Genomic DNA, 15,864 nt, shown 5'->3' on the forward strand with positions numbered 1-15,864 from the left:
ACACCATAAGCTGAAACTCATTAGCAGATTAAGAAATCACTTAGGTAGAATGAGAGCAGTATGCAGAAGACAGATACTAAAAATTAAATTACTTAGCATTAAAAAATAGGATAGGGATAGGAAGCCTTACCTGGAAAAGAAAAACCAAGCATAAGGAAAACTGACCCAAGACAAAGGTGAAAGCTTTGAATCTTAGAATCTGGTTCTAATACTTTTTTAACTATTTGAAATCCCCTTCCAGGTTCCCATTTAGTTAATTAGAATTTTCTCTACACATCAACCTATTCTAGAAATACCTGGAAAAAATATAGGAAAATGTGGAAGGAGTGGGTGATACAGATCAGTTGACATCATGGAAGCCAAGAGCAGGACTGGGACTTAGGTGAGGAAGCCAGAGGCTAACAAATTGCACAGATTTGGATTTGGGAAGGGCCAGGTTGTCTTCATTATCCTATGGAAGAGAATGGACTGCTGTGATAGAAAATGGTCATGAAACTCCAGGATCAAAGTAAAAATGAATGTAAATTAACACAAAATCCAAGTGAGTGAGTGAAGGAAGAGACAGCTCTCCTCAGACTGCTTAAGAAAGCAACGCTGCCATTACTGAGAAAGTTCACCATCAGCCTTCCTGGATGTGAGAAAAATCCAATGACTTAAGAATCTCATATGATTTCACCACACTAATTTCAAGTCTGCATGGCAAAAAACATTCTGTGTTATGTGTGTCCCTTACCATCATTGTCACCTTGCAAAAAATAAGATTCTGTCCTTTCGACTTTCAGGAAGGATCTTTGATCTATAATTTTTCAGTCACTTTTTTGTGTCATAACTACTTCAATAGTCACTATTAATTTTTTAAGGAAATGGAAACTATATGTTTTCTGGCAAATCATGTACAATTATTTTTTAAATAGCTTTAATGTACTTAAATTATTTGGTTGGTATTTTATGATTAGCTTTATTTAAAATTTCAGAAAAGATGGCTTATAACTGTGATATAGGTTTATTCTGCTTCACATAATTATTTTTTGTGATGCATTTGTTACTAAATGTCCCTTTCTACATCCAAATTTAGAGAAATTTTTGTTATAAAAGCCATTCCTAAAAAATCAGAATTCAAGCTGTTGGCTGAAGTAACATTGGTAAATGTATTCATGCAGAGTATTTTCAAGATAGTGAAGGCAAGTAAGGAGGACAAGTATATAAGGAAGTCAGAACCGGCTCTGTTTCTGGATCTTTTACCTGCTGAGAGAATGTCTCTATACCACAGGACAAAAAATAATCTCATATAAATATGAAAGTGCTAATGATGTTTTCTTGGGTTGTAGAAGGAATTAGCAATTAAGCAAGCATACACATTTATCAAATTGTGAAGAGAAACATAAAAAAAATAGTACTAATTTCAGTACAAGTATAGAAGCAATGAATAGACAGTGATAGAAATACTGTGGAACTTTCAAATAAGGAAAGAATGAGAGAAAAAATGGATTTAAATTACTAGTGAGGAAATTGTGCAAATGTGAACCGAGTCTTTATTAGAAGACATGCAATCAGTTATAGATAGTAAGATAATCAAGGATCCCATCAGACTAATGTTTGGTAAGTCAGATCAATAATTAAAACACTTTCCTATTAGTTTTCTATCACTGTGTTACAGATTACTACAAATTTACATGTCTCATAAAAGAGCAATTTATAATCTCATAGTTTCAGCGTGTCAGAGTTAGGTACAGATAAGCTGCATCTTCTGTCCAGATCTCAGAAGGCTGAAATTGAGGTGGTAACCAGTCTCTGTTCCTTTCTGCCGAGCAGGGTCCACTTTCAGGCTTACATGGTTATTAACAGAATTTCTTTGCTCTTGCAGTTCTGACATCCCTTTCTAACTGGCAACTAGGGACTACTTTCATCTCCTACAGCCATCCCTCAGATCCTAACCACATTCTTCTTTGCATAAGCAGTTCACACCATGGTTATTTCATTACTTTCTGGCCAGCAGGAGGATTCCTCTTTTTACAACTCACCTGATTACTCACCAAAGATAATCTCCTTCAAAGAAAGCTGGTTAGAGACCTTAGTTACAAAATTTCTTTATACTTGGCATATAAAAAATGTCTTTATCATGGGAATATATTTCGTTACATAGATTCTGCTTACAATTAAGGGAAGGAGATAATCACATCATATATATGTGTAATAATAAATGCATTGTATATTATGTAATGAAAGTGTTATGTGTTACATTTGTGATATGGACTATATTATGTAATACATAATATGTAATCACATGCAATATGTAACATTATGTTACATAATATATAATAAATTATATTATACAGAATATATTATATAATTAATAATATATTACTCTATGATGTTATTTTGCTGTATTAGTCACCTAGTCATTTATCTTATTTTTATTGCTGCATATTGATTACTAAGATATATGTTATATATAAAATATATTTTACAGTCTAAAAATCCTAATGTAAATTTTAATCTCACATTTCAAATTCCCAAATCAATTTTAGTATCATCTCAAAATTTAAAATCTCATCATTTAAATCTTTCTAAATCCAATGTGGTTGAAGTTTCTAATGTAATTCTTAATGTGAAGTTCCTTGGGGCACAATTTCCCCCATCTGTTTTCTTCCATATGCTCCCCTCCATAGGCTTGAATCAATGGAAACATTCTTCACCTTCAAGTCTAGCTCAGAGTATCTCTCTGAAGTTTCACTTTCTGTTAAAAGGTTCACTCAATAAGGTTAGGCCCACCATTGACAAATTTACTTTGATTTTATCAGTCACCTATCCTTGAATCTTAGTTACATTTGCAGAATTCTTTTTTTCTTATAATTATAAGAGTGACAACCCATCATATTGATAGCTCCAGTCCACACTTAAAAGAAGGGATAATACGTGTATATGTTAGCAGGTAAGACTTCAGAGATCAATTAGAATTATGTCCACTATAATAGGCTATAACAATACAATCATTTACGTAAAATGGCTTTAAAGTTAAAGCATCCAGGTAATGGTGAAAGAAGATATTTCTTAATTTTAGGTAGTTCAAATCCCAAAAATGTTAGCACTAATGATTTATAGAGTATATCGCTTAGGTTAAGAGAGGGATGAGTCAGAAGCCAGGGCATCTTGGACTTAATCAAAGAAAAGAATGGAGAGCATGGAAAAGACAAAAGAGGAAGCACATAATAAAAGCTCAAACAAATAGTTGAACTTCAACTTTGGAGTGAAAAGTTGCGTCTATGCAATAAATCTACAATTGGGATTAGCAGAGTGTCTTAAAAGCACAGAGAAGGAAAGGTTCAGTTAACCCTATGTGAATTATGGTATCAAACAGGAGTTCTGAAAGAAAAGGAGAAAAACATATTGTAGAGAGAATCAGCTATAAGACACAAAGCTGTGTGCAGGCAATAGTTTTAGAGAACAATAGAGAAGGAACAAGAGACTATGAGAGAGTGGCAGAATATTAGCATATGCTGAGGTCAGATTGTGAAGGATTTTCAGGCACCATTGTTCCCAAGTTCGATATGTTCACGTGAGCAGCAGCTCTAAACCGCTTTAAGATGCTTTTGAAACTTCTAGGTCAGATTTCATGGAACTTTGAATAGATCAAAACAAAGGCCTTTAGAACCTCACCCAGGAGACTTACTTCTCTCAAATAAGAAAAGCTGAAGTATGGAATAACAAAGTTTCTGTGTGCTAAGTGCACACATTCACTTATTAGTCTAGGAGCAAGTGTTAAAAAACAGATAATGTCTTAGTATGATTTTGTTTAAAGTACTGCTTTGCTCATCACAATCTGCTGTTCCATGTTTTATAGCAACTGTGGCTGATACCTGACACAAGTTTATAGAGGCCATTTCTGTCTTGTACAATCCTTTCCTCCTCACAGACAGCAGTAGATCTAGGAACAGAAACAAACTCCAAAGAAATTAAGATTATCTTTCCCACAATTTTTAACCTTTGAGCAAAGAGAAATTGAATGTTCTTGAGAGTTCTTGGCAGAAATAGAGAAATGTGGTCAAATGAAGACTTGTGAACCAAATCAGCCACATCTAGCCTACTGCCTGTTCTTGTGTTATTTTGTGATCAACGGGCAAGGATATTTTTGATGTTTATAACTGGTTGGAGAAAAAAGTCAAAAGAAAAATAATATTACATGGTACATGAAAATTGTACGATATTCACACTTCAGTGTGAATGTTATTGGAGGGTGTATGGTTGTGCCCGTTCACTTATCGTGAAGGGCCAGATTCATACTACAAGAGTAGAAATGGGTGATGCAAAAGAAACTGAATGGCTCTCAAAGCTTAAAATGCTTAGTATGTGGCTTTTTCTGGAAAAAACTTTGCTTACTTCTGTGTTCATCTGGAGAATGGACCATGAGGTACTTCAGGCTGCCATGGTTAAATTCATTTTTTGTGTCTTGTTTGCTCAACTGTTCCTTTGATAGCATAAACTATTTCAATGTATTCCTGTTAATGTTTCTCTATTGTTTGAGCTAACAGAGTCAGCTTTCATTGCTTCCAACTAAAAGAGCATTAACTAATATAATTATCTAATGACTTAGTCCAAGAAATCCATTAGCTTTGCATAATTATGGAGCCGAATTGACCATTTCAAGTAAATTTACCAGTGAATTAGTGAAAGCAAACAAGCAAAAGATTCGTTTTTAAAAAAGTCTAACACTGGGAAAAATGCTTCAATTTGTCTTAAATAAACAGCTAAAATTGTTAATGGACTTTGTGTTACACACACGAGGCACTATGAGGTCTGAAACTGCTGTTGCCATTTTTAGAAAATCAATGTTTACTGGGTGTCAGAATTTAAGTGGAGGGCTTATGGTTCCTATGTGAATTATGACAGGACCACATAGAAGAATAGTGGACAAGATACAAACGCCATTCTTTAAGCTATGCCCCATGGAAAAGCTGCTTTTTTTCAGCTTTGATGGGATTTATGCATGAACATTAGTGACCTCCCCAATTATCCTAGCTGAGATTCTTTTCTCTTTCTTTCTTCTCTAATTTCATTTTTCTACAAATTTTGGTCAATGGGCTGTTGCAGGCCCATGGTATGAATCCAAATCCTCTCCTCCTCTCTTCCTACCTGCTTCATGTTCTCAGGAGGAAAACATTCTTTCTTCTTAGAGATTTCTTTTTGTTTTCCTTTCTGTTCTTTTCTTTTCTCTCTCTTCATTTCTTTTTCCTTTGTGGTGTTGAGGATCAAATCCATGGCATCATATTTCTACACAAATACTCTATTACTGAGATATAGCCTTAGCCACAGTTCCAGCTGAATTTTTACAAGTGTAATTTCAGGAAACAAATCAGTACTTTATCTGTTTTGTTCATCACTCATTCTCATTAAACTTATTCCAAGGACTTTACTAATTTGATTGCTTTCTTTTTCCCACTATATCTACTACTTTATTTATAAATAGTAAGTAGTTTATTGGGAACCATATAGTAATCATACACTAAGCCACATCAGTGAAGCATTTGCTATCAGAAGGGATTCTCTCCTTTCTAACACAATTGTCTTTTTAATTCTCAACACTGGATCAAATAAAAGAGTAAGGCACACATAGAAAATACATTTCTCAAAGTTATCCATTGATAAGGAGTACCAAAGCAACAATGGACACTCATAGAATCTTAAAATAACTTACATCTTAAAATGAAGAAAAGGAAGAGCAGCGGAGGAGAAGTATCAGGAGTCTAAGAGACGGTCATTTAGGTGTTTGGATGAATTTCTCCTATAACTTGATTAGTATAAGAATAAGACCCAGAAATATAAACTTAAGTTGTTTCCTTGAAAAGTGCACTCACTTAATGTCAGGTATTATTTCCAGCTCTCACACTATATGTGCATCAAAATCTCCTGGGCAACAGTAAAAGCAGGGAAAGTGGCAAAAGGAATCAATCATCACAGTTGTCTATAAGTACAAGATTCCAGACCAGGGCCAGCATCTGATTTTTCCACTTTCTGGTTGTGAATTTCCTTCTAAGCAGTGCTGCTAAACAAATTGACAGCAAATATTACCATGTGAAAATAAAAGTGAACAACTTATTACCTGACCCACCCAACAAGGAAAAGCAGCATATCATACATAAGAATTCTAACACTAATGGCTTAGATTTACTTATTTGCACAGAATTTAAAACTTGCCACTTTTTGCTCCTACCTGACTAGATTCATACCTAGAATCCTCTGTAGAGTGGTCTAAATTGCCACTTAACTTGAAATTATATTATCCTTCCCTCTGTCTTATAAATATTTTCTGATTAAAAAATCCCCTAGATTTCTCAGTCTCATCTATTGGTAATGGTAATAGTCTTTACTTTGAGAGAGGTAAAATTTGAAGAGATTATTTTTTATTCATGTCACCATATTTAAAAAATATGAGGCCAACTCTTTTATCCCAATATCACTCAGAATTGTTTTTGTTGGATGATGCAGGGAATGTCAAGCCAGAGGGAATGGACTAGGTCATGAATGGAGAGCCCTGGAGGACCTCCTTCTTAACCTTTCTCTAACTGTACTGTGCCTCTTCTTTAGAAATTTCTGATCAGGGATCCAAAAAACATTGTTTTGAATTTCTTAATTTTCTATAGCAAGAAGAGTAGCTAATTATTAACTCTCCTTCCCCAACTTTAATAGAGCTAGTTGGGCTCTGGATTAATGACTTTGTCTCCCAATTCACTAAAATAACCAAGAATTATGAGTTCTAGTTCCCAATCATCCATGTTTCTTCCTAACAAAATGTATCATTCATTTTTCAAATCTCTTTTCCATGTCTGAGGAATATTTATCTTTCCTTTCCATCCACAAAAAATATTTCTATTTTATCCTTAACTCTACTCAATTTCACTATGTTGGAGCTTACCTTATCTCTTAGAATTACCCAGTAGATAAATTAATTAGCTTGAGTATATTATTCATTATGCAATGGATATTAAACACAATATTGTACACCTTGAATTATACAATTTTTATTTGTTGACAATACCTCAACATAGGTGATTTTTAACTTAAAAATGTCACCCAAATTTGGCCTCAAATCAAGTCTTTCCACCAACACCATTACATTATTCCATATTTTGCAATATATGTCTAAGTGTGATCCTACAAAGTGCTATCTTTTTATCACAATTTATTGCTTTTAAGGTCAGTCATGTTTTAGTTACTACCTACTACCAATAGTCAATTGAATCTAAAGCACCAATGATTATAACATTTTCCAATGGGTATGGGTCAATAAACAATTACTCATTACCTATTGTCAGTATTCAATTCAATAAGTACCATTTATAGTAAAATATACCAACATATATGTTCCACTAAAAACAGAAATAAATGCTAATTAAATAATCATATGCCATTCATAGTAAGATATATTAGAATTTCAGAGATACTAAATGGATAAAAACATGCATTTTAAACTGATAAAGTATTCCTGTGCTCACTACTAAGGACTACTAGAGCTAAAGCACAACCAAGATCTTGACTTAGCTCTTGGAAAGCTCATGAAACTTTACTTTTACAAGCATGAGAATATTGAAAATTGAGAAATTTTTAATTCCATAAGATAGTTGATTTCTCATTGTGCTTGAATTATACATGAGCTATACCAACAAATTTTTGATCAACTGCTCCAGATTCCAGACTAACTTTGATGTTTGCTTACTCATTATAATAACCATAAGTCAAATTTGTACAGCACTGTACTATTCAGAAAGGATCATCTGACTTGATTAATAATCAAATAATATTATTCACTTAACCAGATACAATAAGGTAAACAAATATGTCAAAATAAGCTTTAAAAGTATTCCACTTAAACACATTAATATCTGTTGGGATTCTACTCACTTTTATTAAGGAAAATAGAGGGAAAAAACATGTTGTGCTTTTCTGAGTATAAAATAAGTGGCTATTGAAATGTTTCAGTTTAGAAAAGATGTAAATTATTGCATGTGTTAGAAGAAATCCTCAGCATTCTTTCTGCCCTACACTGGCACTATCCATAGCTTCATTTGGAAAGAAAATGTTAATGTACATGGAATGACTGATCCTATTTCAACACATGTGTGAAAAAAAAAGAATCTAAATTTCTTATTTTCTCTAACTTTCTCCTCACCATCACAGACACATATTCCAGGAATAAATGATGTCTTTATAGTGTACAATTCTCTTGAAATTGGATTGGTCACACTCTAGTTGTACTCATATTAATCCTTTTCCTGATACTGATAAGTACACGAATCCTTTTTGATTGCTGCTATTTGTGACAATACTAGGCTAAAGTAGGCAATTTACTGAAAAGTAAGGAATGGATACCCATGAGTAAAGTCATGAAATCGAAAGAGGAGATTAGCACTGGCTAAGATATCCTCTAAGAGTCTCCTTCATTTCTTTGGGCCTAAGAGGTGAAACTAAGAACTTTTGAAACTTGTTTAAAGCAAGACATTATTATGGAAGAAGAATCTGCTAACTATTATGGGGTTTTTTTATAGTTGATAAAGCCATAAATATCAAAAAATGGATCAATTTAGAATTTAAATAGAAAGATAGTATCACAAACTAAGGTTAGCAGTTCTTCTATACCTATACTCCATAATATGTGTATATTTTTCATTGATATCAATGGTAGATGAGTATGTCCTGATGGGGGATCTGATTTTTTTCTGCATAAAATAAAATAATGAGCAAGATTCAGTTTTTATCTATATTGATAAATAATTCATCAGATGTTAACAAAAGTAAATATCTACCACAAAACTCTTGATATAATTGATAAGCTTGAAGACTAATAAACTTCATGATGTCAAGACAATTCATCAATGTATGACTTTTATAATAAATATTAAAAAAGCATGTGGATTTTTTTATTCCAGTGTGTATATTTACCTTGACTTGTCTTTTAACTTATGGAATGAATGTTTTTATTTGATATTATTTTTATTCATTAAAAATCTACTTTAACTTTTTGGCATTAGACAAAGTAATGGACATTGTTTATGATCTCATATGAAGAATTCTACTTAGTGCCTTTGCATTTTCTTTTGGCCAACATATTTTAGGCACCATTTATGAGCCTCTTATTAAATCTGCATTAACTCAAAGAAAGTATACATACCTGTGGTTAGCCAGAGACCTGTGTTAAAGGCAAATTTATTTATATATTTTTAGACGTTAAAATGAATGTCTATATTTTTGATAGCATATTTTGTTATAACTTATTTATAAATTTACCCATTGCATTTGGGTAAATAAATAAATTTTATGGCATTTGGATCAAATCAAAGTTAAAGGCAAATTTAAAGAGCATCAGCAACAGTTCTTAAGAAAATGGGGCATCTTTCCCTTCTTCATATTTTATCATTCTTTTTAGTTTTATTTGAAAGGTGATAAGGGGTTTACATGTTCAAGGACTCTTATTTTCCCTTCATTGGATTTCCTTTAAACGCAGTCACATTCAATTCTCCTAAAAGAAGTTACATAAACAGAAACATTACTCATAAACAAAAAATAACCTAAGTCGCTTCTGGGTGAGGGTGTTTGGAAAGCATTTCTGAGACACAAACTAAATTCATACCCTTGAAAAGTCTCTTGCTTCACATATTCTGATCTGGAAAGAAACCATTCTTACTCTTGACATTTATTTTTCTTTCTAAAGTTTAAATCAAATTAATTCAGTACAGCCAATTCTGGTATTTAAAATTAAGCAGAAAACTTCAACCAGCTCCAAACCTGCCCTCTATGTATGTTATATATATATATATATATTCAGTTAGCCCAGTTTCCATGGCACTGCCCTGATATGATCTCTCCTTCCTTTTGAGAAATCACCCCTTCACACTGCGTGTATTTTTGATGGAAGGGCAAATCGTGTTTCCTCTCTTCCAGTGCAACCCAAAGGAATTAGATTCTGATTTTCCCAATCTCAGAAGCCAGATGAAAGACATTTGAACAATCTCAGTGAATTAGATGCTCTGTCTCAAAATTAAATTTTCATTCAAGAGCAGAAGCTAAATCTGAGCATCACTCAGGGGATTTTTGGCATGCAGATAAGACTGATTTTTCAATAAAACCATTGCTTTTCTCTCATCCTTAGACTTCTGCTAATCCACTGATAGGAATCTGCTTCTCAGCTCTCATTTCCAGCACCTGTCAACTGTGTGACCCTCTGATTTTTATAATAAACTGTGCTTTGCCAAGTTGGCCAGAGTTAGTTTCTGCTATTTTCTAACTCAGGACTCATAATCTATATACGCAACCACAAAACATCTCAGTGACATTGTATGATCTCCAAAAAATTCTTATCAATAACTAACCATTATCAATTTAGACAGATTCTGACCTCAGAGACATGTGACCTGCTGGCTTTCCTTCTGGACTGTGTGAGATCCTGACTTTAGGAAATTATCTCTTTATGCTAAGGGTTTGGATCAATTATTATATGCACCAAATACAAGAGATTTTGAAAAGCAAGTCTGTCCTTTATGCTGTCTTTTATGCCTCTAGTAAATTCCAGAAGGCAGGTTCCATGGGTGTGGGGATTTTGCTTGCTTTGATCCCTGCTGTTTCCCAAATACCTGGACAGGGCCCACTCAGCACACTGTATCCATTGAACACGTGTTTTATTCAGTGAATTAATGACTATCAAAATTAATAATTGAATGTTCAAATACCTAATCAGAGCATATTTTTGGTTTAAACTGTAGAGTGCCTGTCTAGCCAGTACAAAATCCCTAAATTCAAACTCCAGTATTGCCAGAAAAAAAAATTTGTGGAGATTAATAAGAAGTTGAAAAAATAATACACAAAGTACTATTTTAAAGCAAACTATAATACCATTTAATTGTCATGTGTAATGATTTTACTTTCTTAATATATTATGATAAATTAGCTATTTGTTGATATTTTTATACTAATTATTTATCCATAAAATATTTGTTCAATGATACTGAAAAAACTTTAAATAATTTTATTATTTAAATTTAATTAAATGACTTAAACAAAAAGTTTAAATCATTGTTCAATTAATTGTGTTGGGCATTTTTTTGGTGGTACTGAGATTTGAATTATTACTTGAACCACACCCCAAGTCATTTTAACTTCAGTTATTTTCCAAATAAGGTCTCAGGTTTATGCCTTAACTGACCTGGATCATGATGCTGTTATTTATGCTTCTTAGGTAGCTTGGAATGACAAGTGTGGGCCACCACACCCACCTTTTATTGGTTGAGATGAGGTCTCAGGAAAATTTTGCTTGCCATGTCCTCAAATCTAGATCTTCCCAATCTCTGCCTCCCAACTAGTTAGGATTACAGGCATGAACTACCATGCATGAGAAATATTTTACATGTAGAATAATGTATATAATATAAAATAGTGTAGTTAATTATTTACTGAAAGAAATTATAAAATTAAAAATGTGATTGTGAATTGACCACTATTACAATAAAAAGAAATCCCTATCAAATAGGATAACTGGCTAGATTCACTTCCATGAATAAAACAATATATTTACATGACATTTTGAAGGAAATTTCTCACGAGAATTTTGCCTATTTTCTATTAAAGTATCAGAATAACTATTTTTTCAGCAGCTATCTGTATTACTGGTTCTTCATGGTTAACACGAAAATCTAGAATCGGGCTGTCAATATATAATGATCCTTAATGTATCTTTGACTGTGCTTGTGACATAGCTTCTAACAGTTTGGGAAAATTTACATTTCTCCTTCAGCTGAATAAAATATTTTTATTCCTCCCACAGATACTAGCCACATGGCTGTCCAAACATTTAGAGTGAGAAACACTTTAACCTGGTTGAGATCTTGTTGGGTGGATATGAAGAATAATAAAACAATAATTATGCTGAAAAGTAAATGAATAACAAATAAATGAAAAATAAGTAAGACTTTAGAAAAATCTGAATACCATCAAACACAATTTGTTCATTTAACAAGCATCCTGGCCAGGAACTGGTTGTTCATGCCTGTAATTCTAGCTTCTTAGGAGGCTGAGATTCAGAGGATTGTGGTACAAGGCAAGCTGCTTCACAAGACCCCATCTCCAAAGTAAACAGAGCAAAATGGGGCGGAGATGTGGCTTAAGTTTAGAGTGCCTGCTTTGCAAGCATGAAGCCCTGAGTTCAACCCCCAATCTTACCCCCTCCCCCAAAAGAAGGTTGAGGGCAAGGACCAAGTGATAGAATGCCAACCTAGCCAAAAATAGAAAAAAAGAGAAATCCCTCTTCCTCTGGAACTTTCTATGCTTAGTTTTTTGTTTTTGTTTTTTTAGGTGTAAATGTTTTTATCCTGGTTGTGTTTATTTCTATCCTGTAAGAATGTAGGCTTATCTGAGGATGGAGAATTTCTTAGTGAGTATCAGTTACTTTGCTATGCCTAATGCACCTTTGATAGTGCTCTAAAAATACTTGAAGAAAAAAATGAATCCAGTGATTTGAGCTTAAGTCTTCACTGAAACACACTCTCTTCCCCTAAACAATAAATAAGTAAAATTCCACCCAGTTATCCATGGGAAGTTTGGGACAAGCCACAAGTAAGAAAATAGTTTTCACAAGGAAGATTCTGGAAGCATAATTTTTAAAGATAATTAAAAAGGTTAGTGCAATTTTCTGTATGTTTTTAGATATTAGAATATTCTCCTTTTTGAGATCTGGTTTTCACATTTAACAAATGTTAACACTAAAGTAAAGGATTTTTATCTCCTGATCTTTAAAGTCCTTTCCTAAAATGAAGTCAATACCTAAAAATATTTTTCTTCTCATATTTTTTCAATCTTTCTGATAGACTTAAAATATAATTAATAATATTTAAAATTATAATTCTGCATTTAGTTTTGTTCTTAAACTTTAAGTCTAAAATGTTTTCAACACCAGAGATAGGGAGGATTATAGCCTGAAGCTAGCCCCAGCAAAAAATGTGGAAGCCTACTTGGAAAATAACTAAAGCAAATAGGGCTGGAGCAGTGGCTTAAGTGGTAGAGCACCTGGCCAGCAAGTGTGATACCTGAGTTCAAACATCAGTACTGCCAAAAAAAATTGTTTCAAAACAGCATTCATTTTATTTTTTGATGACAGAAAAAGAAACAAGTACTTTAAATATTAATTTTGACAATTGACAAGACTAATATAAGAATGTTTAAGACCTGAATTTGTCAGAAGTTATACCTTTATTCTTAAATATTTGATTTTGACATTTAGTGCTGTATAGTCAAGAACTAAATAGAGAGTCCTTAAAAACTTGAATATAATCTTGATTCATGTGAAACCAATATTAAATGATCTCCTCTCAAATTTTATTTTAATGACTTAATTATGCTTTTAAGCATATATAAGATCATTGCCCCATAAAATGGAAAAAAATCCATGTTTTTATTATTATAAATGGACAATAAAAGAAGTGACTGTTCTTATCTGATATCAGAGATAAAAGTAAATACAACCAGAATGGGAATAAATTATTTAAAAAAAGAATCCCTACTATACGAGTTCAGCTTGTTCAATAAACTGAGCATTCAGGCCCTACCAAAATCAGACATTCATCAGGAATTATTTTGAACTTCAGCTTAGTTAAATGAGTAATTTCACTCTATCTTCTCCTTAAATTAAAACCATTCTTGTACATGTTATATGGATTAGAGGACTAACATTTTTGTTGAGATTGAGTATTTAGGATCTATCAAATAAAAAGCCAAATTTTATTATGATTTTATACAAGAATCTATCTGTACATTTGTCATATTTGCTTTAAATTATATCTCTATATCTTAAATTTCTAAACCTGTGCTTATGGTCAAATTGTACAGTCTTTATATCATAAAATACCTCCATTTTTAAGTAGTAAATAAATAAATGATTGGAATATATTCTCTTTAAATAGTGCTTTTCATTTATTTCTATTGAAATACCTCTTTAAGCCAACTATGTGTTTCCTCCCACCATTTAAAGGTATACCTTAAAGTTTCTGCTACCAATAATGAAAATACAGGCATGTCTGCATTTTGTTCATCAGATTAGATACTAATCAGTGTAAAGTTAATTTTTCAATTGTCCTGTCTTCTCAAGGTAGATAAGCCAATTTGTATAGTCATTCCTTTTGTATGAAGTACTCCTAAATGTTGCCAAGAAATTATAGCAGGACCATGGCCTGAGACTCACTGTCTTAGACACTCAACAAAATGGCAATAAGGAAAAAAAAGATTATTGATGAAAATGACTAGAAGCATAATATACCTAAGGCCTGATGATTTCATTAACTATTTGCAAGTGATATGTTAATAGGCAGAAATGAGCTGTTAAACAAGGTGTGGCTGAACAAAGTTCCATTTTATTGAAATACCACTTTTTCTTAATCCATTCCACTGGTGGGGCATCAGAAGAATGAAATTGTCATTTGCAGGCAAATGGATGGAACTGGAGAATATCATGTTAAGTGAAGTTAGCTTGATTCAGAAGACCAAAGCCTGCATGTTTTCTCTCATATTGGAATATAGACCTAATCCAAATACAATAATTATTTGAAAAACAGGTTACACTAAGGGAGATCACATACAAGGGTAATAGAAGGAAGATAAGAAAGTGAATATGGTTGATGTACTATCTATACAAGAATGAATTTAGAATTTTTATACCGGTTGAAACCACCATAAGAAATGGACTGAGGTAGAAAGAAGAAAAATAGAGATAAACCAAATCAGGCTATAAAACATATGTATCTTGCAGTGCCACAAAGAAACTCCCTGTGTAACTATCTTAACCAAAAATGTCAGTTTTTCTTCATTTTTTTTCTTATGCAAAATCAGAGAACAGGAGGACAGAACAGGTCCTTTCCTGGTGGGAGGGTGGAGGAAGTGGGAGAATGATGAAGGAAGGTAGATATGGTGCAAATGCTGTATACACATGTATGTAAATGGAAAAACAATATCTATTGAAAATATTCCAGGAATGGGGGAATAGGAAGATGAAGGAGAATGTTGGAGTGGTTGAATTCAAGTAAGATAAATTTGATATACTATAAGAACTTCTGTAAATGCCACAATGTACCGCCACCCAAAACAATAATAAAAAGGTGTATATTTTTCAAGATGCTCTTGCATTAAAAATGTGTGTGGGACATCTACACACAGTGCATTGTAGTCCACATTATGAAGATGAAAATAGAATCATGTTGTGAAACAGCATTTGTGATTTTTATAACAATATTTGGCACATCATGGAACTTACTTTACTTTCAACCGGAAAAGCAATTCAAGTGGATTTCCCTTGATTATAGGTCTTTAATGTAATTAATATCTATGACTATCCACAGCGAATAACATTTCATAATTACTGTTATTATTATTATGTTGGAAAAATATTTCAATGAGAATATCATTCATTACTCAAAGAGATTTGATTCATCGAGCAACTATTTCATCCCCTGTTGGAATATTAGGAAAGCACACTGGTTCTTTTTCATCTCTGTACCATCTGCCATTATCCAAAAGGTGAAAGAAGACAGGTGCACAAAATATTGAAACAAATTCACATCAATTTAGAAATTAACATACTGAACTTCCTGTAGCAATATGGCAGACTAGACTTCTTAAGGAATCCACCCAAGGGAAAATACTTAAATGTTGGGTAAAATAAAACAACCTTTTAAATGTACTGCTAAATATTTCTCAATAATTATTTTGTCTTGAGCTCTAGCATCAAATTGCACATGTAGTTCACTGGGTATTATATTATAATTTTTCTTTTTGGATGCTTATGTTGATATCTGTATGTTCAATGTTTAATTCAGAAGATGAACTTATTAGTTC

Source organism: Castor canadensis, chromosome 13 (genome assembly GCF_047511655.1).
Source record: "Castor canadensis chromosome 13, mCasCan1.hap1v2, whole genome shotgun sequence".
NCBI classification, from domain to species: domain Eukaryota; kingdom Metazoa; phylum Chordata; class Mammalia; order Rodentia; family Castoridae; genus Castor; species Castor canadensis.